The sequence below is a fragment of the Mauremys mutica genome, chromosome 7, assembly GCF_020497125.1.
Source record: "Mauremys mutica isolate MM-2020 ecotype Southern chromosome 7, ASM2049712v1, whole genome shotgun sequence".
Classification (NCBI taxonomy): Eukaryota; Metazoa; Chordata; order Testudines; family Geoemydidae; genus Mauremys; species Mauremys mutica.
This window is the reverse complement of record NC_059078.1, coordinates 87,860,628-87,884,235: the sequence shown is the minus strand read 5'-3', so window position 1 is coordinate 87,884,235 and position 23,608 is coordinate 87,860,628. Positions and strand designations below refer to the sequence as shown.

At 45.5% G+C, this 23,608-nt stretch overlaps 1 long non-coding RNA gene across 1 annotated transcript; it reads right to left on the bottom strand.

Annotated features, from left to right (window-relative positions):
• Positions 1–13,187: 13,187 nt before the first annotated feature.
• Positions 13,188–20,494, bottom strand: LOC123374019. Its single transcript, XR_006580981.1, has 3 exons — positions 20,363–20,494; positions 15,195–15,355; positions 13,188–13,309 (listed from the first exon to the last, which is right to left on the bottom strand). It is a non-coding gene; the product is annotated as an uncharacterized LOC123374019 (long non-coding RNA).
• Between the last annotated feature and the right edge of the window lie 3,114 nt (positions 20,495–23,608).

Genomic DNA, 23,608 nt, shown 5'->3' with positions numbered 1-23,608 from the left:
AATAATAACTAAAGTGCAACTTTGACTCCATAAAACTCAGTCGCCAAGGCCCTGAGCCAAAGCTCACTGAAGTCAACTGAAAGAAAGACTTCCTTTGACCTAAGTAGGCTTTGACTCATGCCCCTAATGAAGTGAAAAATTACACTAAGCTACACGGCCAGGCTGAAATTCCCAGTTCTGCTGTCAGGCTCCCTCATCCTGAAAAGGCCGGGAGTGCATTGGAGACAGTATGTTCAGCCCCTGGAGGGAAGAAGTGCATCATGTCATCTCAGTCAAGAGGGATCATTATGGCCAATCATAAAACATCGGCGATGAGCTTGGAATGGTGTCAACCAGTCATTGTCAGCTGGAAGAAAGGAAGATGCAATGTGAGGCTCTCTGGAAATAGAAATGCACTTGGGTGGGCTATCTGAGCACGTACTCTTTCCCTTCCCTCTCTTTATGATTCAGGGGATTGTATCTCTGGCGGATACCCCTCGCCCCATCTGTACACTCAGCTGCTTTTGGTCTCCGCTGTTGGCAGGTATATTGCGGCAGGAAGCTTGACATTACCTTGGAGAACACCCTGTGACATTGAACAAAGGATGTTTCCCAGCACTGGGCAGTGACACACATTGTTAGCAGAACTGGTCTGAATCATGGAAAACAAGTGAAATGACAATCACTGATCAGTCGTTCCTCCTCCTCCCTCATAACTCTGTCAACCCTTTCAGCAGGATTGTCAAAATATGTTTGTCACAGAACAATTCCTAGCTCTTTTTTTTCCTGTTACAGACTCTGGCTGAACTCATCCATTTGGAACAAAACCCAATATTCATTTCCTCTCTGGGCGGTTTATCTTATTATTGGCTCACCTGCTCCTGAATTTGAAAAGCTGTGAGTGTAGCTGGTTCTTCAAAGTAAAATTCTATTTTGTTTCCCAGCCTTGCACATTTGGTGACTGCAGGTTATAAACAGGAATTTAAAGACCCTCCTGGCAAATGGTGAGAAACATTCTGTTTAGAGTAGGAATGAATGAGCTGGAAACATCCTTCTCCCAAACCCAACTCCAAGCCAGAATCTTTCCTAAGTCTCAGGCCTGCTCATCTCAGGAAACCCTTTACCCCACAAGGCTTGTTGCCCAATCTTTACAACCTCATATAGACATCTCTGGGTAGGATTTTCAGAAGCACATATCATTGGCCTAACTGTGCTCTGATTGAAGTTAATGATAAAAATCCCATTGACTTTATTGGGAACAGAGTTAAGCCATGCCATAGCTGCAACTCTCCAACATGCATATAGGCTGTCTTCCCTTTGAGAAGCCTGTCAGCAGCTTTTATGCTTGGTCTTAGGTACTACTATATTCAGATCTCACATCTGCTCTTTGAGATGTCTTTTTCCTTGGGGAAAAAGTATATGAATGCAATGGCATGAGGCTTAGCGTAAAGGCTGTCAGACTTGCCAGACGGCACTGTGGGATCTGCAAAGATAGCAAGGAATTCTGGGGCCTAATGGAAGGTCTTTCAGGGTGTCAGGGTGACATCTGGGGTGATGTGAGAGGAGAGTAGCTTCAAGAGACTTGCTTAAGCATCTGAAATTTTGCTCATCAGGATTGAACCTCTGAATCTTTGGGGTTCAGTAATTCAGAGACAGTTTACTGCTTATATACTTTCTGTATTTCCAGTCCCCTGTTTTTAGTGTTTTGCACTTCTATAGCACCGACACGCCAAGAATTCCAAAGCACTTTACAAATATCACTTAATAAAACTCACAACTCTTTTCTGAGATAGGGGATGGTATCCTCATTTTACAGATGCAGAAACTACGGCCCAGAGCAGCTAGGCCAGTGATCTGTAAGGCCATGGAGCATGGCTGTGGCAGGAATAGAATCCAGATTTCCTGAATTTGTGCTTTGCAGACAAGACCAGGCTTCTGCGTCCAGTACAACAGTCCCTACCTTGCTTTTTAAACATAGATACATTTGTATTAATAACAGGAGCTTTATTTCATAAGCATTCCTCTGCTTTCATTGCATGGTGATCCCACTCCAAGATTTTCTAGTGAAGTGCCCTGAAAAGACTAAACAAGGTACCCAAGACAGGAGCCAGCCTGATGGTTCTGAGTCCATTAGCTTCAAGAAGTAACTCCCCTTGTCTTTTCTCTGCACTTGGCATGTTAGGTCCATTGATCTCATTACCATGATATATCGATTTCCTATTTAACTCGAAGCCCCAGGATTCTCACTGGAAAGCTATTATGGTGTGTTTCAACTGCAGACAGATTGAGTGGTGATGTGCTAGTACTGGCTGCCAGCACTGCACGGTATGAAAAGATTCTGGGCTGGCACTGCAGAATTCAGCGCTTATTGCCCCAGATGCAACTGGCTCAGCCCTTTAGAGAGCTTTTGCTCTCTCTCACTCTCTCATATTCTAGCCAAATCCATCCATAATGAGTGGGAAAACTGCCCATCCTTGCAAGAGCTAGAAATGCATAGAGAATATTCATTGTTCCTTCTGCTGCTGATGCTGCAAACCGATCTGAGCTTGCATGTCAGCCAGAGCTACCTTGAGTGGCAGAGAAGTCATCATGCAGGTCAAGGACAGATGAATGAGGCATGTGTTAAAACAAGAAAACCAATCACAGCTGCAAATGAAAGGAAGAGAAAGTGTGAAGAAGGATTCAAAGGTGTCAGACTAGTCCCACTGATTCTGACTACAATAAGTTCTTATTCTTGTCTTTCAGTCTCCGTATCTCCTTTCTTGATCAGGAGGTGCTGCACCGTAATGACTTAGAACCAAGCAGATTGAGAGGCTGATCTATTATGCATGCTGCATTTCCATTCTCATGTAGCCTGTTGCCACCTGTCCTGTTAAATTAATGTGGGGTCTGTAAAAGCACCCAGGCAAGACATGCTCTCCCAGGAGGACTGAATTCTATTGTGTGATATGCCCTGAATATGGCATTCTGTTAAACAACAGCCGCCTCTGGGCTGCCATGCGACTTTGGCTGCTCAGCTGCCTGTGCTGGTTTGAGAGTGGTGTTTCCTCCTATACGACACAGTTTGGTGAAGGGCTTCATGCTGTAGCAGGTAGCAGTTATTCTTCTAGAAAGACTGAGGTTTCTGAAATTCTATTTACACCTACACTGCTTAACTTACAGCACATACCATTGCAAAATCTGTGCAAATATAAGGTGATACACGTTATTCTGATGCATTCCCTTTAAGGCTGGTGTATAAAAGGAGCAGAAGGGAGACTGCGGGCACAGCAGCTATTAGGACTAATATGTTCTGTCATATGATACACCTCTGGATTAATTAAAAGTAGAAAACAAAACAAAACAAAAGGGGTCAAGATGTCTCTGAGAATTATCCATGCAGCTTTCTACTTCAAGTTCACAAGTCTTGAAGGAGATGGAAGGGGGTTTAGTGAATAGGGCACTGACTTGGGGATCAGAAGACCTAGGTTTAATTCTCCTCTTAGACACAGCATTCCCGAGTGACCTTGGGCAAGTCACTTAGTCTATCTTGTGCCTCGGTTTCCATCTGTACAATGGGGATAATACTTCCCTACTTCACAGAGGTGTTGTGAGAAGAAAATCCCATTTCTTGGGATACCCAGATACTGTGATGATGAGGACCATAGAAATACCTAGTTATAGAAAGAATACAGAGCAATTCAGTGGTGAGTAAAACGTCATTGATGTTTTGGTAGCCTATGTGAAATGATGTTGTAGCCCTGTGGGTCCCAGGATATTAGAGAGACATGATGGATGTGGTCATGCCTTTTATTGGACCAACTTCTGTTGGTGAGAGAGACAAGCTTTCCAGCTTACTCAGGCCTGAAGAAAAGTTCTGCCTAAGCTCAAAAATGTCTCTCTCTCAACAGAAGTTGATTCAATAAAAGATATTACCTCACCAAGCTTGTCCCTCTACCTGAAATGAGTCAGTCAAGTTCCCCTGGGGGGCAAGTCACCAAATCACCACTTTGACATCCTTGTAGACAGACAGAAAGGCCTTGGACTGAATGGGCATGGACAATGAACTATCCAAAAAAGTTCTCCATGTTTCTCTCCCATTCTGCAGATAAATAAAAGGTTTTAGTCTCCAAGACTCTGGCACATTTTACAAGCCTCACATTTCCTTCCCAACTTCTCTCTATGTGTCTGGCAGTTCCCTCCATCTCTCCTGTTGTTTTGCTAATGCTTTCCTCCTAGGAGATGGAGGTGTATGTGAAGAACGCTGCATGGATTTCTCTTGCGGCTGGGTTGTGGAAAGTACAGAAAATGGAGTGTGATTGCACCGCTTAGGTGATTGCTTTGTACCTTGGGAGAAGGGGTTTGACAGTTTGTATGCAGCACTATCTGGGTGTACCTGGAAGGCGTATCTGATTAATAGAATTGCTTTATTTGCCTCCGGCTGAACCACGCAAAGCTCAAGAGAGTTTTTTTTCTGAGCCGCTCCATTAACACACAAACAGGCAGCAATGCTAGCTGCTGACACCAGGGTTAATTAAATCTATCTCTCCATCAATTCTTATTCAACTATTATCGACGGTCGTTAGATCAGTGACAAAGTGACAAGAAAACAGTAATAGACTCATTTTAACCTTTGCAGTGCTGGAAAAGCTTAGTGAGAAACGGGGCTGGCACTTCTCTTGCAATCCTTTTTGTGTTTCTCTCAAATGCTTTTTGGCCCATACCTGTCAGCATCACTTTGTTTTCATACATCTAGGAACATAGGCATCTCTTGCACTTCCTATCCCTGCCCCATCTCCATTAAGGAGAAGGAAGGAGAGTAATTCCTTCCAGGAATAAATTATGTCTCTTTTATCTTGTGACACTTGATATGGTGGAAGAAATTAGGACAATTAGCTTATACAAAAAATGCAAAGAAAAAAAAGTTTGGAAGTCATCAAGTCTCTCATAAACTTCAGGCTTTAACATTACATTAGATGCAGTAAGAGCCATATCTTGCCTGCCCAGGAAAATAAGTTATTGGAGAAAACATCCTTTGTAACCATATATCCCCATAAAATATACTTATCAGAAAATTCTATCTTGCAGCCCTGTGGAGACTCTGCAAACTGGCATATGTATCATACTTCACTGATTACAAACTAACCAATGCACTAAAACAAATTCAGGCTTTTCAGCTCTTTCTCGCTTTCTCTCTCATGGTCTGCAAATCTAGAGATCAAGGGACTGGACCCAAATCCAAAAGCTGGGATTCTGATTTCTGAGTTGGGTGGCAAGCCTGTGGTCCTTCCCCCTCCCCACAATGGTATAAGGAATGCACATGTGATGTGAGATCAATTCTAAGATTAAGCTGTGATGATTTATGTATGACTTATGAATTCTGGCTGATATGAAGTTGTTACTGTGAAAACTACTGTATCATGAATGCCCTTCTCTCTATATGTGTCCTCCCTTGCTGACAAGCTTTTAAGCATGTATCTCCAAAACCAGAGACAATGGTGGGTCATTAGACATCAACTACTGTATATTCTGCGACACATCTTGAGATAATGGCTTTTCTTGAAGCGAGACAGAGGTGATAAAGCAGGAGTTTATAAAAAGACTCAGAGTCACACAGGAAGTTTTGGGCAGCAGGAGGAAGGAAGGCAATGGAATGGCCAAGAACAGCAGAGGTGGGCCAGGGGAGAAGGCTCCATGTTGCAGAACACAAGCCAGGCACTGCAACAGAAGGACATTGGGTGTCCCCAAAGGACTCTAACCTTACTCTGAAACCTGTCATTATTCTAGGCAAAGGTGTATTTAAGCTAGAAGGAGGGTCTGAGGTCTAAGCACTGGTTCCGGAGATTAGGCAGTGGGCCACATGGTTGCAACTCTCAAGAGGGGGTGATAGCTAGAAGATCTGCACCCCAGTTGTGTGCTCAGAGGCTCCAAGATAGGGACAGTGCCTGGGTTCTGTTCAGGCTCCAGGGGCTTACAACACATGTGATCCAGTAGCTGGATTTGCTCACAGCAGTCTGGTGAATAGCCAAAAGGGGGCATTTGAGTGTCTATCAAGCCTATACCTAGCGGCTGTTTTTCCATTCCTGGAGGATCCCATGCAGATAGTCTGACTCCTCACCCTGGGAGCCATGTAAGTGAGGCATCTAATCATCTGTGATCTTGCTCAGTTCTGACCCCTGTTAGCATCTCCTTTTCAAGGTCTTCTGGGAGTTGTGGAAAAGCCTCATAATATACCAAGAAAGAAGAAAGTTCCCCTCCTAACCAGAGTTGGACTCTGTTAATCACTGGAAAGGGGCAGACTCAATTGGTGACCTGGCTGGAGTCACCCTTTACTGGAAAGGTAACCGCTATGGTGCCAGAGTGACTACCAGCAGGGGACTTCAGAGAAGGGGAACAGTTGTGACCCGGGTATCTAACCACTAGGCAGTACCACCAGTAAGCTCAACCCAACACAACTATAAACTCCTAAGCAATTAAACATCCCTTGGGAAAGTCAACTACAAATGTCACTCAGTCTGTGAAGTATGTAATCACAAAAAGGGACCTAGACTCTTTTCATTCCCCGGAGCAGTTCTCTATTGGATCAATATTTTTCCTCCTGTACCAAGGAGAACCTATGTCCTGCAGGCTCCTTTCAGTACCATTTGGGTTTTCACAGGCAAGCTTGAGGGGAAAGAAGCTTTACTCTTTCCCCTCTCTGATTAACAGTTTAAATGAGAACTGAAGGCTGCCGAAGGGCTGCAATCCATTTCCACATTTCTATCTCAATGGCTTACAGGGTGCTGTCCGGCTCCCTTCAAGGTCAGTCACAGCCCTGCAGTGAAATGTCAGCATATCCAGAAAGTGTTACTTGTGTCCCACAATTGTTCCTTTGCAGAACAGATAGATGGCGCTGCAGCCCTGACAGCTCACCTCTCCCAACCTGCCTATCACCTGAATGCCACCTCCACTCTGCCCTGGTGTGAAACTCACCCACGACACATAGCAAACACACTGGTGTCCGCATTTGTCCTCTTGTCCATTGGAAAAACGGTGCTTCAGAGGGGATGCTGCTCTAAACTGCCTGAGCTCAGAAAAGAGAGTGGTCATGTGGTTAGATAGCTCAGTGAGTCAATGCCTTGGCCTGCCACCTCGAAGACTTCATTCAAGTCATGTCTTATGTCATAACTGTGATCTCAATCCAGTCTCTAGAGGACAGCACAAAGCCAGTGATGTGTCAGGACTGATTGTTTCTAGAACCGGAACAGCTGAGAGTGCTCTAGTCTAGCTCACTAATGAGGTACATTCACAGACGTGCTTTATCTGAAACCCAGCTGGCCAATGACACCACGGGATCCATGTCTGCAGCGGTTCATAGGTGATTTAACTGCACTACTGTTGACACTGAAGGGGGTCATGCTCTGACATGGGGACCCAGCACAATGCCAACCCCCCCAGACCTGACACTTGTAATCAGGTCCCATCAGGTTTGGGTGGGGTTGCAAGGCTCTACTCTATTGCTGCATTAGCAGCCCAAGAGAGCAGGACTTTTCAAGTTTTCAGGTGGCAGACTCCATCCTCACTTGTCATGGAATGCTTTCCACCAGTGCATAGGGCGGGCTTTTCACATACCTTAGGTGACATTTTCCACATTGCCTTTCCAGTCATTTGCTGGCTCCCTCTTCTGGAGTTTTCACAGATTGCCCATGCAGTGTTTGGGGTATTAGTGAATACCTGTGTCATTTTCCGCATCCTGACAGATTGTCCGTTCCTACATCCTTTCATTGGGGAACAGAGAAAATACCCAACCCTAGCCCTCAAAACATGTGCACATCCACATTTCAGAGAGTTATACCATCCTCCCTTCCCCATTATCATCACCAAACAGGCACATTATAAAATGTCCTTTGGTCTTTATCCCGGTAAAAATAGCAGTGAGGGGAAAGTTGCTTTTGGCTTAAGGTGATTGTTTTAGGCTAACATCAGAACTGAGAGCAAGACCAAAAGCCCTCGTAATCCTAGTCTTGCATGCCTTTCTTTACTCAGCAAAGAGCCCTTGTTCTGCCTTGCAGGGGATTCTCAATGTTGCATAAAGGAAAGCTTGAAGGGGGAAAAAAAAGATGGAGAGAAACAAGCCTGAAAAACTAGCATTTGGAAAGATGTTAAAGAGCAGTAATTAGGAGGTACAGAAACATAAGGGGTTAACATGCTTGCCTCTCACCTCTCGAGATGTTCAATCCTGTAAGATTACTGATGAAAATGAGTTCAGTTTCTCAGCCTATTTGCTATGGATGTTGGCTCCCAGGGTAAAACACCACTAAAGGGGCACCATTATTAGTTTCTGCTCAGCAGAAACTCAAGACTGGAATATTAGGGATATGACAGATCAGGGTTGTGGCACACTGTCTAGGTTCGGTGGAGGTCCAGGCTTGGGGGAGTGGAAGGGAATGGAGCTATACTTCACAATTGTGGCCCAGTTGCATTGGCAGAACTGGACAGGAGCCAGGACTGGAACAGCATGGAGGACTGCAGGCACAGCTCAGTCAATTTTAAAAGCAATTATTTCCTGAGGGGGAAGCGTGTCAGTAATCATGAATATACCCAATTTTTTTCTATTTTACTTTGCCATCCATTCAGTCCAAGGCGCCTGAGCCTCAAGTGTGTCAGTGTCCAGCAGACAACGGCTAGGTGGCCACATAGTGCTTCATGCAGCAGCCAGTAAGGAACTAGTTTCTACACACAGGGTGAGTTTTTTAAGGGTAAAAGTGTGATGCCTTGATAGCAGCTAGAGAGGCAGAGGTGGTAGTAGCTTCTCCCTTAGAGTGTTATACCTCTCCAGTGCTTCCAGCTTCTGATGGCCCAGCAGCAAGGTTTTAAAGCAGATCTGCTTGTAAGGATCAGTTTTGCTGATTAGCACCAGTTTAAAATAAAACCAAGCCAACACTTTAACTACTTTTAGCCAGCTCTTGTTGCTCAAAAAAGAAAATAATTTCTGTATTCATTTAGAGAAGGAAATAATTACTTCATTTATGACATGAAGTTGATTTTTTTTGTCCTGAACGAGAGGGAACTCTGCACCAACAGAGGGAATTTTAGAGAGAAGGGAAACAAGATTTGCATTTCTGTGCTTTAATTAAAAATGAAAAGAAGTCTATGGTGTTGTGGGTTTCTTCCCCCCTCCCCCCTTCCCCAACACAACACAACATAAAATCAGATTGTGTGAAGGCTAAGATTTGATGTGGTTATTAAATGTCCTGGATTCTTCTGTGTTGAAGGTAGAAAATGTCTCCCAAACCTTATTAGTCATAAAACTTGTTGAGACTTTTACAGTTTGGAGACATCTGGGGCTAGAGAGTTCTTCTTTCCCAATTGTCCTTGTAAATAGGTAGATGAATGTAAATTGTAGGCTCAGGAAATCTGTTCTTCTTTCAATGGCCCCAAGCAAGATGAAATCAGGCAATTTACATGAGTTAAACTGATTGATGTTAACAGCAATTGTGGGTATAAATGAGCCAGAAGACCTGTGCGTACATTTCAGCTATTGGGTCATATCTGAAATCCATTCCCAAGTGGGCTGAAAGATCCAACCTGGCATTTCTGTGTGGCTGCCCATAGGTGACAGGTGCAACCTAATGTAGCCTCCACCGATATCCTGGGCATGTACAGGCTTGTTAACTCAGTTAGAACGAGGAGGAAGTGAATGACATGTGGATTTCTTTCTCTTTAACTTCTTCATGTGCATTAGCCTCTGGGAACAGCCTGTGCTTCTGTGGTCCTCCTGGCTGCAGCACCCATTGATCCTAATTATAGATTATAAAATTGACTCCTGAAAGACTAGAGAGGAGCTGTGGCAGAATCCAAGGATGGACACAGTATAGGGGTGCTCTGGCCAGTCACCGTTTCCATCCATACCCCCCTAAAGTGGATGCCATGGAAGGATTGGCATAGCGCTACTGTGCTGGATCTCTGCCACCCAGAGAATCCTCAGGAAGCCGGATAAGTGGCCTTTATGGCTCATAGCAGGACCAAGTTTCAGGCCTTCAGTTTCTTCCTTGCATTTGCCAGCACTGCAATGTGAATAACCCTTATTACATTGAGTGTGCAGGCAAGCCTTGAACTGGCACAATTTTGATCTAGCAGGTAGTAGCTCTAGCAGATAAGCTAAAGGAGGGCGCCTTCTGCATAGCTCATCTGCTAGAAGCTCTGCTCCAGCTGAGCAAGTCACAGCTATGCATTGAGCTGTTCTCATTTGAAAGCAGCCTGTACTCTTATACAAGGGGAGGGAGATTCTAGTTCACTTTAATCTCCTCTGGGCACTTAGGAAGTGGTCTGGACTGACCTCCATCCCAGCAGCTCCTGCCTGCTTTCCTTGTACAATCTCCAAGGGAAAATGGAGTGGATGCTGGTTCCATCACATGCGAAATCCGAGTCTGCTTCAGGAATGCGTGGTGCCCTTCTGGAGCAATGGTGCAATCGGGTTAGGGAAGGTTATATTTGAACAGGATAATTGATATTAAATTACATGGGAAAGAAGAAATTGTAGACGGGTGAGTTGGTAAATATATCTATTTTTCATCATCTGCACCAAAATGATTGAAGTCAGTGGCAAGGATGATACATGACAGAAAATTGATAAAACATTGATGACAGAGGATTAATATTTCAGGAGGGGTCATATGCATTGTGTGGCACCCTTGGTAAATCTTTAGCCAACGTTGGATAACCTTGAGAGATGCATTTATAAGTTCTTATTTATTTTGTGGCAAGGCAGGAGTGTGTTTAGGAAATAGTAACAGGAGGGGGAGGGGATTTAGGCACTCTTGTTTTCTCACTGGGGAAGTCCCATTGGTGAAGAAGAGATCTGAAATCATCCATTAGGATCAGAGTAGCAGTTTGCAGAAAGAGCTACTGATTAGCTAGCATTGCAACAAAAATCCTTTCAATGCAGCTGGCCTATTCCACAGGCAGGTGCAGAAAGCTGGGGTCAGGGCCCATCTCCGTCTCCCTTCTTCCTTATCCATTTGAGATGCCATGAACCCCTTGGAGCACACCATGGGAGTGGTGTCTGTGCTCATGCAAGTGCAGGGATTGCAGTTGTGACAGGCCCTTGAACTATTTGCCTGAGAGATTGCTCCTTGCCTGCTCCTCTTCTGTTAGCCATGGGCAAGGTGTGTCATAATTTGGCCCTAATGTGAAAATGGGCCTGAACACTCCCCCCCGCCCAAAACTTTGTGGGATTACGGTGACAGACCAACCCCATCAGTATTTTAGAGCAACTGTGAGGGACAGACTGTATGGTGACAATCTACTGTCCAGTAACTAATCTTTCATGTTTGTTTAAAACTATTGAAAAGATCCCAGAAGGATGTTTTGGGCAGTTGCTTCTCTGCTCTCTGGGTTCTCTTATATGGAATTGTGCAGGGTTCTCCCATGTCTCACCTCCTTTCCATTCATCCCTTGTCTTGTGGATCTGACACTGACTATGTACTTACTGGTGTCCAGGTGGAGTTTTGGAGGTTGATTTTGACCTGTAAAGCTCTAAATAGCCTGGGACCAGCCTATCTAAGTAATTGCCTGTCTCCAAGTCCCATACGAATGCAGCTGTGGTCAGTAGGGGCACTCAAAGCACAGCCCCCCTGGTATAAAAGAGGGTGAGCTAGGAGCAAAGCATTCTCCATGGGGGAGCTTCAGCTGTAGAATCCACCCTCTTCCCCCTGGATGACTTTCAGGGCATTCTACAAAGTCCATCTCTGTAGCGTAGGTTTCAAGGAGGGGGTAATCTGAGGATAGCTGGTATTTGGGGTGTGTTCAGGGTGTTGTTTGGTGGGGGGTTCTAGTTGGTTATTTTTCTGTTTACTAGTAGAAAATTTAAAATTAAAATCAGGAGGGGGCATATAAACTGAGATGTTAAAAACGGCCTAGGGATTTGGATGCCCATTTCCCATTAGTTTTAATGGAAATTGGGCATTCAAATCCCTTTGGCAGGTTTGAAAATCTCACAGGCAGTGCTGATGGTTTTTCTGTTGGACTTATCTCAAAATACTAGTATAAATGTACTCCCTCGGGGAAATAAACGGTACCAGCAGCTAGAAAACTGTAATGGGGCTAGGGTGGGATTGTCATCAAAATCCTTCTGCTCCCATTGAACCCAATGGTAAAACGCCCACGGACATCAGTGGGAACAGAATTAGGCCCATGCTGAGTGCTTTTAAACCTCCCACTCCTAATGTGTGGAATTAATACTGAATTAAAATTCTTTTAAGCTCAGCTTGGAGACAGGAAGAAGATGTTAGATCACAGAAGGACGGGCCAATCAGAGAAAAGGAAAGGAAGCCATGAGGCTGCAAGAAGGAGGCCTGGGTTTTTAGTGTGCCTCAGTTAGAATGGAGGGGCGTGTTATTGAGGGGAGGATTTAGGAAAGGACTTGCCAGCAATCCTCAAAACAGACAAAGTATGAGTGAAGAAATTAAGAGTAATATGGGGAATTTGGGGCAATGGACACAACTCCTGCTTCCTAGACCCTGCTGAGTGGGAAATTCTTGCTGGTTTGTAGCTATTTAGAGGTAAAGAATTAATTTAGCATTACAGGGAAAACAATAAAGCTGTCCCAGAAACTGAAGCAGTCGAAATGTTATTGCTAGGGATGAAAGTAAATAATAATCACAGACTTGATCTTTATGCTACTGAATTCAGAATTTCCATTGACGTCAATGGGAGCAGAAGCAGGTCCTATGTTTGTTCTATTCATTCGAGGTGCATTTGGGCTGAATTTGTTAATTTTAGAAATAGCCACGCTAATGTACAATGCACCAGCGTTTGCATGGAACCCAAGTGAAGCTCTAACATACCGTACAATGTGCCCATGCAGGCATTAGGCCTAATTCTCTTCAGTGACATTTTGAAGGAGCCTAAGGGGCCCTCTGTATTTGCTGCTCCATAGGTTTGCTTGTTTATTTGGAAATTTGCAGTGCCTGAACTTTTTTGTTTTAATAAAACCTTTAAGAAAGTTTTCCCCTCAGATGAGGGGTTTTTTGGACTATAGGAGATTCTCTAGTGTTGTTTGGATGTTCCATGAACACACATTATTATTATTACTATTATTTATTTGTATTGTGGTAGTGCCTAAGAGACCCAGTCATGGAGAAGGACCCTATTGTGCTAGGCCCTCTATCCCATACAAACAGAATTCCTCAATCCCTTTCAGTCTAGCTCTTGGCCAGAGTATAGTTCCCGAGAATGTGCTAGACTTACTGGCTGTTGATCAAATGATGGACAAAAGTCAGGTGTCCATCCATCCTGATTCTTTTAAATCTATCAGCAGCCTCTGCTCTCATTCCCCATGAGGTTTTGTTGAATTTTCTGGGATCACTATCTGTAGAAGAGAGTACAGCTCCTGAGTGGTTAGGTTCTTTCCTAAGGGAAGTAATGGAAGCCCCATCATTTGATTTTTTTCTCTTTTTTTAATAAAACGAGGTAACACATTAGCAAATGTGTTCTGTCTGTTCGTGTATCTATACTGTGCCCATCACTGTTTATTTCTGAGTCCCTATAGGGAACTATACTTCACTGGTCATCTAGATTATCTAATAATTCTTTTCATGTCTCGTTTCTATTCTTCTATATCTGGTTCTCCCCAGAGATAATATCATGCAGATTTCTATGGCAGCAGCCTTTGGAATTTTCCATAGCACCGCTAGACTCCCAGATAATGCAATAGTCATTCCAGTGTAAGAAGAGCAACAGGCAATTCCAAAAACCACCTCTGTGTATGCTTCCTCCCCACCAGTGAAAAGAGGGAACAGAAGACTGGGGCATTTGCACATTTCCACAATAACTCACTGATGTCTCGTTTTAGAAAAATAGAATTTTGCATGCATCATTCACATGTCAGAGGTTGTTTTGCACAGAATCAGTTTCATAGAAAGGGGCCATAGACCAGGAAATATTTTTGAAACATGAGTGCAACAGCTCTTTAAAATTATTTTTAATGATTGCACTGGATTCAAAAATTAATCATAGTGGTTGAGAAGATCCTACATTGGTTTCAAAAGACATCACATATCTGTGCACTGAAGCAGGGCTTCTTAATTTGTGGCAATGATATTCTCCAGTAGAGTACAGATGTTTCATTTCTCACCTGGCTGTCTAATGTTTAGCAAAAGACCAAGTGCTCCATTATGGGGCTGTATTAACTCTCCTGAACTTCTTGTTCAGGTTACATGTGAGTGTGAGCATATACAGGGGTGGCTCTAGCTTTTTTGCCGCCCCAAGCACGGCAGGCAGGCTGCCTTTGGCGGCACACCTGCGGGAGGTCCGCTGGTCCTGCGGATTTGGCGTACCTGCAACCGAATTGCCACCAAATCTGTGGGACCGGCAGACCTCCCGCAGGCAAGCCGCCGAAGGCTGCCTGACTGCCGCCCTCGCAGGAACCGGCAGGGCGCCCCCCATGGCTTGCCGCCCCAGGCATGCGCTTGGAGTGCTGGTGCCTGGAGCTGCCACTGAACATATAGACCCTGATTCAGCAAAGCACCTAAGTGCCTGCTTAACTTCAAGCTTGTGTTTCAATCCAAAATAGGACTTGAGTGTATGCTTAAAGTTAAGCACATACTTAAGTAACATCTTTAATAGAGATTAATTTAAGCACATGCTTAAGTAGTTCGCTGATCCAGAGCCATAATCACACAACGTATAGGTATCAATTTAGACTTGCTCTTGGCTGTGATATAGCAAAATCTTTTGTGATAATAAAGTGGTACCATTGCTGGGAAAAGAGAAAATCTAGTACCGCTGGTGTCCTGTGCTGAAGGAGAACTAGGCATATCAGTTGTGACGTGTGATTTGAAGAGGAGTATTGCTTTAAGAAATTACAATGTCATTTCAGGAAAAGACAGCACAGCTGCACTTAGGAAAACACGGTGAAACTAGACAACCTTCCAGTCCACTCTGCAGTGCATTTGTAGTGTCCATTTCAAGGTTAGTGAAAAAATTAAAAATACTGAGAAAAGAAAGTTAATCTGTGATCCAAAGCACTTAAACAAATATGTTTAAAATAATCACTGCAGACCTGCTGCCTCTCTCCCATCTCTTGTAACAGTGTCACTGAAATGCAATGACTAAAGCAGTCTGCCCCCTTACAATTTCAACATTAATTTAATATCTTATTTCCAGCCAACACCTTATTAATTCTAGATCTTCTAATTTATGTCAGGCCAGGTACTCCAAACGTCCCAATTATGCAAAGATCAAGGAGCACTTACTGCAAACGGCATGCAAGTACTGCTGGGCGAGCATCAGCCTCTTCCCAGCAAACCCTTCACATCGCTGGCTGGAAGAGATTGTCATAGTCGCCTACTGGTTTGTAGAGTTGCATGACACAGTTCCAGGATCAAATATACTCCTGAGATGAAGGATTTCCAGCCTGCAGCAAAGCGTGGGGAAGCAAATGATCCTTTTTGCTGTTATTGCTTCTTGCTACGTTACCGACAACAAAATCCACTGTGTTATGATGAGCTAATGAACGTCCTCCTTGGGAGTTCTGGAGCTACAGCCCTCAGAGACTTTTCCATGTTTTGAGTCTGACATATGGTTTGTGGAGCAAAATAGCATTTTACAAGCATTGAAAAATTGATGTCTCACATTTTGGACTTTTCTCAAATGTTACCACATATTTCCAAGTGATGGTATTAAGAGGCCACAGGAATTCCATTCTACCAACTCCTAGACCTAGACCCTTTTCTTCCCCTCCTTTATACACCTTCCAGAACTTACCTTCTCCCACCTAAACTGTTTTATCAGATTCCATCTGCCCTCATTATAAGGCTCCTCATTAGACAGGCTGTTCAGTCTCTGATATAGTGCTATTACTATACATTCTGGTTTACAACATAAATCTCATAAATGCATACACCCTATACTGGCATACGCCCCACTGTGCAATATACTCTATAACTGCAGTCACATTACACTGACATACTGCAACTAACTGCTATGAGATGGCTTTAGAACACCAGATGCAACTGAAAACCTTTGATTGACTGTCAGTGATGTCACACCTATATCAAATAAGCTTCTCTACTTGTCTCTTTCTGAAATGATCAAGTGCCCTTGCTCATTGATTGAGTGATAGCAAATACCATGAACTGCAGTTCATCAGTTCTTCAAACTGCTCAAACAAGAAGCAAGAACTCTTGGTAATTCCTGAAATAGGCAGGCAGGGGACCCCTTGTAAATTGGTTACGCACAGAAACACAAATGCTGCTGTGACAGAATGTCATAGGTGCTCTCTTTTTCTCTGTGTGCCTCTTTTCAGTGCTGTGTCTGTGGTTGTGATACACTCTGCCCAACTGGCATATGAAGAATCTACAGTGCAAGGTAACATCTCCTTTAGAGGGGAAAAAAAGTGCTGAGACTGTTGGTATGTGCTACCCGGTGATTGGTTGAAGGGGCTTCAGTACTGTGTAATGGCCAGTAAATGTACAGTTTTGATTGCCTTGCTTAATTTTACTTACGGATTCCATTTCAGAGCAACAATAAGATACTCCAGGAACATGCATTGCAGGGTGATTATGATATTTCACACAGGGTTTAAACTTACTTGGCTTTGTGTCTTGGAACACCCCAAATGGGGCATGCTGTAATTGCCCAGAAATTGACTCCTGTAATGTTTGCCTGTAATGGGCTGCTTCTGATGCTTTATTAGAGCCACTCCTTAATAAAAACACCTGCTTGTGGGAGATCAAAGTTGCCAGTGTGAGAACATCTTCCAGCCAAGGATTTCAATGAGCGTTGCAAGCATCCAGGAATTCAGCCTCACAGCACCCACATGAAGTACAGTGGTGAAGTATTATCATTATTTGACAGCTGGCAAAATGGAGGCAGAGGGAGATTAAGTGACTTGCCCCAGACTCCTTGGAAAGTCAGTGGCAGAGCTGGGATTAGCATTCTGGTGTTCCTGATTTCCCCCACCAGACCAAGCTGTCCATCTGCCTTTTGGAGCCTGGAGTGCAGTAGTGAACTGTAAGCCTGACTCCAGCGGCACTCACGAAGGCTGCATATGTTCACAATAACACAATTGTCAGTTTGAACTTGTAGAACATTATTGCCCGTTAATTATTGATAGTTATTGTACCCTCTGGACAATAAATGATTGAGGTTACACACTGAATGGAGAATGAGAAGCTTGTGTTCTGTTTACAGCACAGCAGGGCTGGGTTGTTTTTTCCTCCCTGCCTTTCCTTCTGAGTGAGAGTCCCCCGCTGAAGTTAGATAAATGCCAAGGCTCTGACCACAGTGAATGACAGAGTCATTGGGCCCAGGGCCGACTCCAGACCCCAGCGCGCCAAGCGTGCGCTTGGGGCGGCATTTTGCCAGGAGGGCGGCAGGCGGCTCCGGCGGACCTCCCGCAGGCACGTCTGCAAGAGGTCCCCCGGAGCTGCGGGACCAGCGACCGGCAGAGCGCCCTGCACGACGCACCGCCCTGCTTGGGGCGGCGGAATTCCTAGAGCCGCCCCTGATTGGGCCAGACAGTCCCTCATATGTAGGAGTCTCCAGAGGAGTCTTGGTTTGGGGGGATCCCTGAATCTTGTGGCCTATAGCTGATAAGTGGCCTCCTGTAATACAGAGCGCATGTCGGTTTGAGCAAGTGGTCGAGAGATGGGGGTGCAATGGCAGGTACCACACCCCATCTCGGCAGCTCATCTTCACAGTAGTTGCTGCACTCTTGGCTCACAGCAACTAAAGTCCATAGAGGAAAGTCTAGAATGCTGTGTCTGGGGGAGGTTAGAGATGTAACAGAAATTTGAGACGCTCTTATTAATAATGGCTTCTTCCCTTTGTCTGTGCTGAACGACATGACGTGGTCAGCCCTGCTAATACTTTCATCATCTTTGGGTGGATGTGCACATACCAGAGGATGTCGCAGTCACGTGATATTTTGCACTTATATACAGTAACTCCTCACTTAACGTCCTCCCGCTTAACATTGTTTCGAAGTTACGTCGCTGCTCCATTAGGAAACATGCTCATATAAAGTTGTGCAATGCTCCCTTAAAACGTGGTTTGGCTGACTTTACAAGGGAGCATTGCACAAGTTCCTCTTCTCCGCCTCCTCCCCCCTCCCTTCCTCCCTCCCTCCCAGTGCTTCCCCCGCCACCGAACAGTTGTTTGGCAGCGCTTAGGACTGTCTGGGAGGGAGCGGGGAAGCTGCCTTTCCCCCCCACCACTCCCAGGCAGGGCCGGAAAGCCGGCCAGAAAGAAGTGGCGCTTCAAAGAGGAAAGCACCACTTCTCTCCGGCCGCTGGCTGCACGGCTGCCCCTGCTCCTCCTGAGTCCTCCGGCCCATGCTCGCAGGGCTGCATTCTGAAAGGGGCTTTAGAGCTACAGGCCAGGACCCCGGGGCCCCCTTAGCCCAGGGCCCTGCAGCCCCTAAAGCCCCTGTGTTCTGGGTGGCCCTGCCGGGGGTGGGGGGAGGCGTGGCTCCCAGAATTGTGGTTCCCAGAATTGTAGCCATGGGGGCAGTGCCGCACTGCGCAGAGCCACCTACACACCCCCTGCACCAAACAGGAGCTGCCCCAGATAAGTGCTCTGCACTTCTTGCCTGCGCCAGCCCTGAGCCTCCTCCCGCACCCCCATCTTGAGCACCCTCCCACACCCTAACTCCCTCCCCGACCCTGCACCCCACCCTGAGTGCCCTCCTGCACCCTAACTCCCTCCCCGACCCTGCACCCCACCCTGAGTGCCCTCCTGCACCCTAACTCCCTCCCCGACCCTGCACCCTCACCCTGAGTGCCCTCCTGCACCCTAACATCCTCCCCGACCCTGCACCCCCAGCCCTGAGCCCCAGGAGGAGAATGGAGAAAAAAAGAATGAAAAACAGGGTGGGGAGGGACATAAGAAAGAATGCTCCCCCTGGGAGGGGGGCAAAAATGAAGCTGAGCACAGGGCCCCACTAACTCTATATCCGCCACTGGTGGGAGGGGGAGGAGCAGGGAAGCACTGCATCTCCGCTTCTCTCCCTCCCTCACAGAAAGTCCTAAGTGCTGCCAAACAGTTGTTTGCTGGCAAGGAAGCGCTGGGAGGAAGGGGGAGGAGCAGGGATGCAGCGTGCGTGCTCCAGGGAGGAGGTGGAGTGAGGGTGGGAAGAGGCGGGCCTGGAGCAGAGCAGGGACGGGAAGAGGCAGGCCTGGAGCATCCCCCAGCAAAGTCAGCACCTGTTCCTCTGGGGCGGAAGCTGCTGCTGTGCAAGGTGCTTCCTGGCGTCCTTGCCTGCCTCATTATCTGCAGCGGGCTGTGCCTGTGTGGGGTAAGCCAGGGGCACCTCCCCACCACAGTACTGTACAGTATATAACGCCTTTTGTCTGCCCCCCAAAAATTTCCTTGGAACCTAACACCCCACATTTACATTAAATCTTATGGGAAAATTGGATTCATTTAACATCGTTTCACTTAAAGTTGCATTTTTCAGGAACATAACTACAACGTTAAGTGAGGAGTTACTGTAGCATCTTTTTTCAAAGCAGCTGACGTTCCTTAGGAGAACTGTTGCCCAGACAGAAATATGTGCATTTTTAGTGAAAGGGTTAATGGTGGCTGAGTGAGGTTGTTTGTTTGTTTGTTGTAACTTGGTGTTCACTGCAGGTTCATTTCATTGGTATTTTGACTTTATTGACTGGGTATCAAGAAACACTTCCTGCCTGTGTTTTAAACCCTCACCCTTTCCACCCAGCCCTTGTTGCTTAAGCCTTAGGGAACGATGGCTGTTTGGAGACTGCACAAGTGTTGGGGATGATGTTACAGAGAGAGAGAGAGAGAGGTTTTCATGTCAGTACCACATTGCTATGTGCAGCAAGGATCCTCATCATGCCAGGTTCTGATGACCGCATGGGCTAATGCTTTCATCTGAGACTCTCAAATTTCATGTGACTTTCCTAAAGTCATACAGTGAGGGTGACCAGATGTCCCGATTTTATAGGGACAGTCCCGATTTTTGGGTCTTTTTCTTATATAGGCTCCTATTAGCCCCCCACCCCCTGTCCTGATTTTTCACACTTGCTGTCTGGTCACCCTACATACAGTGAACCTGTTCCAGAGATGGCAGTAGAACCTTGGTCTCCTGACTCCCTTGTCTCTACCATGAGAAGTTGGTCTCACCTCCTGGGAAGGATCTCACCCTTTGCATAGTCTTATATGCAACCAGTCTTGTACAAAATTCTTAAATACTTTGTGCTGTGTATTAATGATAAAAACTGACCAATTCTTCTCACATGAAGGTGCATTTTAAATATTCTTGCGTGTGTATATATATATATATATAATATATATATATTCTTTTAGTTTTATCATACATCAAAGAGAAGGATTTGGATGGGAAGCTCGTTGTGCTTGGTCAATTTGGGATTGACAAAGAAGTGATGTTCTCCACACTGACCTTAAATTAACCACGAGGACTTAGCCTCTGCAGCATTTCTTGGAGGCTTTCTGTTAGACTTCTTGCTTCTTTGGGCTAGTCTACACTACAAAGGCTTTGCCACTGTAGCTGTACCAGCAAAGCCCCCTACTGGAGACACAGCATATGACAGCAAAATGAGTTTTTTTGCCAGTACAGTTAACCCCCCCTGTTGTGTATTTGGTTGTCATGGGTTTTGTTACTATGGCAACTGAGTTAGACTATTAAGGGATAGCTCAGCCGGTTTCAACCGGCTGAGTGAGCTCTCTGTTTCTGTAAATAAAATGGTGGTTTTGGTTAGCTGTCTGCTCTCTGGCCTCAAGTGATTGCTTCCTACACCGGCTGCCCCTAGGACATAACACTGGCGACGAGGGTGGGATCCTGGTGCTGCTCCAGTAACAGAAGGAAGTAGAAGTCAAGGTAAAGACCAAACAAAGAAAAAAAGCTGCTTGTTTGCACTGACTGTGAAAGTGAAACTAAAAATCATGGCTACTCTGACCAGGCCCCTGGAGCCTTTTGATGAGAATACAGAGCAGTGGCATGTGTATACTGAGCGTTTTGAGCTTTTTGGTATTGCAAATGACATTACAGAAGCGAAGAAGGTGCCAATATTCTTAACTGTTGTAGGGGCTAAAACCTACTCCCTGCTACGCAGCTTACTACACCCTGTTAAGCCTGAGACTAAATCTTACAGTGACATTGTGGAAATCCTGGGGTCTCATTTCTCCCCAAAACCACTGGTAATTGTTGAAAGATATAGGTTCCACAAAAGAGACCAAAAGGAAGATGAAACAGTTGTACAATTTGTAGCCATTTTAAAAAAGCTAGCAGAACACTGTGAATTTAAAGAGATGTTAAATGATGCCCTGCGATGCTTCCCCTTATTGGAGGGCAAACCTATACGCATGGAACTAGACACCGGTGCAGCTGTCTCGCTGGTTCCTGAGACTGTGTATAAGGAAAAGCTACAGCATCTTCCGCTTAAGGCAACAAAAACTGTTCTGAAGACGTATACAGGTGAAGCTGTGCCCATGTTGGGCACTATTGATGTTAAGGTGGAGCTCAATAGACAGGCGGCTAAATTGCCACTGTTTGTGGTGAGAGGTGACTACCCAGCCTTAATGGGTAGGTCTTGGCTTGGGAATATTCAGCAGAACTGGGCAGAAGTGCACCGGATGACTAAAGAAGAAACCAGTCTAACCCCTATACTAAGGAAACATGCTGCTGTTTTTGGAGATGATTTGGGAAGTATGAAGGGAATCACTGTGACATTGAACATTAAACCTGGCAGTCCACCAAAATATCTGAAAGCCCGAACTGTGCAACATCAGCAGCAATATCAAGTAATCAGACGGGCACCCAGAGCAAAAGACCGAACCTTTAGCCCAGGGCAGCCAGTTTTGGCTCGGAATTATACTTCCAGAGCTAAATGGGTCCCGGCCACAGTCATCACTCAAACAGGACCTGTTTCCTATACAGTCCGGACTGCAGAGAATCTTACCTGGTGGCAAAATGTAGATCAGCTGTTGCCAGGTCATGCCAGTCTTCAGGACCCATCTGCAGTAGAGGGGTCTGACTTCACCCCTCCTGGTGAGACACCGAATCATGAGTCACCTGTTCCTGACTGTTCTCCTCCATTACTGCCGGCAGCTGAGATACCCCTTTGCCCAGCACGAGCTGATACCACCTCCTCACCTATTCGTGCTGTGGACCCTGAGTCCCTAGTACTTTCGGGTGCAACAACACCAGAAGTTCGCCGTAATCCACCTAGAGACAGAAGGCCTCCTCATCGGCTGGATCTTTAGTTAGGGCGAACCCACGGTTATGGGGCAAAATAATCCCCAGGGTTTAGCCGGGAATGGAGGCAGTCTACCCTCCTTCTCTAGTTTAGTGTGTGTTTTATTTAGGGGATGTTCTTATTGGGGGGGAGGAATATGTTGTGTATTTGGTTGTCATGGGTTTTGTTACTATGGCAACTGAGTTAGACTATTAAGGGATAGCTCAGCCGGTTTCAACCGGCTGAGTGAGCTCTCTGTTTCTGTAAATAAAATGGAGGTTTTGGTTAGCTGTCTGCTCTCTGGCCTCAAGTGATTGCTTCCTACACCGGCTGCCCCTAGGACATAACACCCCCCTTTCCAAACGACAAGCTATTTTCAACACAAAGAATCTTTTGCAGTTATAAGCCTGCATCTACACGACATTTTTTTTGCCAGTATAGCTACATTGGTTAGGGGGTTGATTTTTTCCACACTCCAACATGGCTATGCCAGCAAAACTCATCATCAACCTCACTCATCGACTGCAAGGTGGTGTTTGTGATATGGGGTTGATAAAGCTGGTTCCATTCGGTCTATATCCTACCTATAAATGATCTTTCTGCTTTCTGGTCTACTGCAATCATGCAATCATTGCAGCATAAAATGCCCCTGATTTCTGTATTCTCTCCATATAGCCCTGAAGGATAGAGCTACGGTGAGCATCCATTTTCTGTCTCCTCACCCAAGGCTTGTCTGGAGCTTGTTTCTACATTCCTGCCATATCTTTCCACAGCAGCTTGCTGAGAGGCTTGGCTGAGGTAGAGATCTGGCACACCATGGAGATGATAATTAATCATCTCTGACATCCATTTAAAGATTGGCCTCACCAGGTTTAGGAATAGCCAGGCTTAGGAGCACCATCACTTTCTTTGCTGAATCTAACTCCATTCACAGTATTCAGGAGACCTAGGACAGGTACAGAAGGTGGAGAATGAGGCATGGGAGGCCATTGGTATAAATGTACTCTCTGAGATGCTCTGCTGCCTTGCTACATATGAAGTCATTTACACCTGTGCAAAATGAGTGTAAAATAATTCCATTGTGATTTGGTAGCATTTTCACTCAACATCACCCAGGTGCTCTTAACAGTTCAAGGTACAAGCCAGTGGAGAACCAAGCCTACAGTACACACTTTGCCCTCTCTGCAGCTAAAGGACTGCCTCTGGCAGCATGCATCCAGTTTTACTGAGCCTGTAGCATCATCCTGGACCTGTCTGTGCTTGGAGAATCTCCATCCCATTTCCTTGGAGGATTTGGGGAGCAGTTTATTCACATGACCGAGGTGGTATCCTCTTCTAAGCAAGGGACTAGGAATAAAATCGTAGGATCATTATAGTGAGAAATGAAAAATACCTATTCAATCATAGAGTCTATTTCCCTGCCATAGTGAAATATAATTCCTTTATATGGG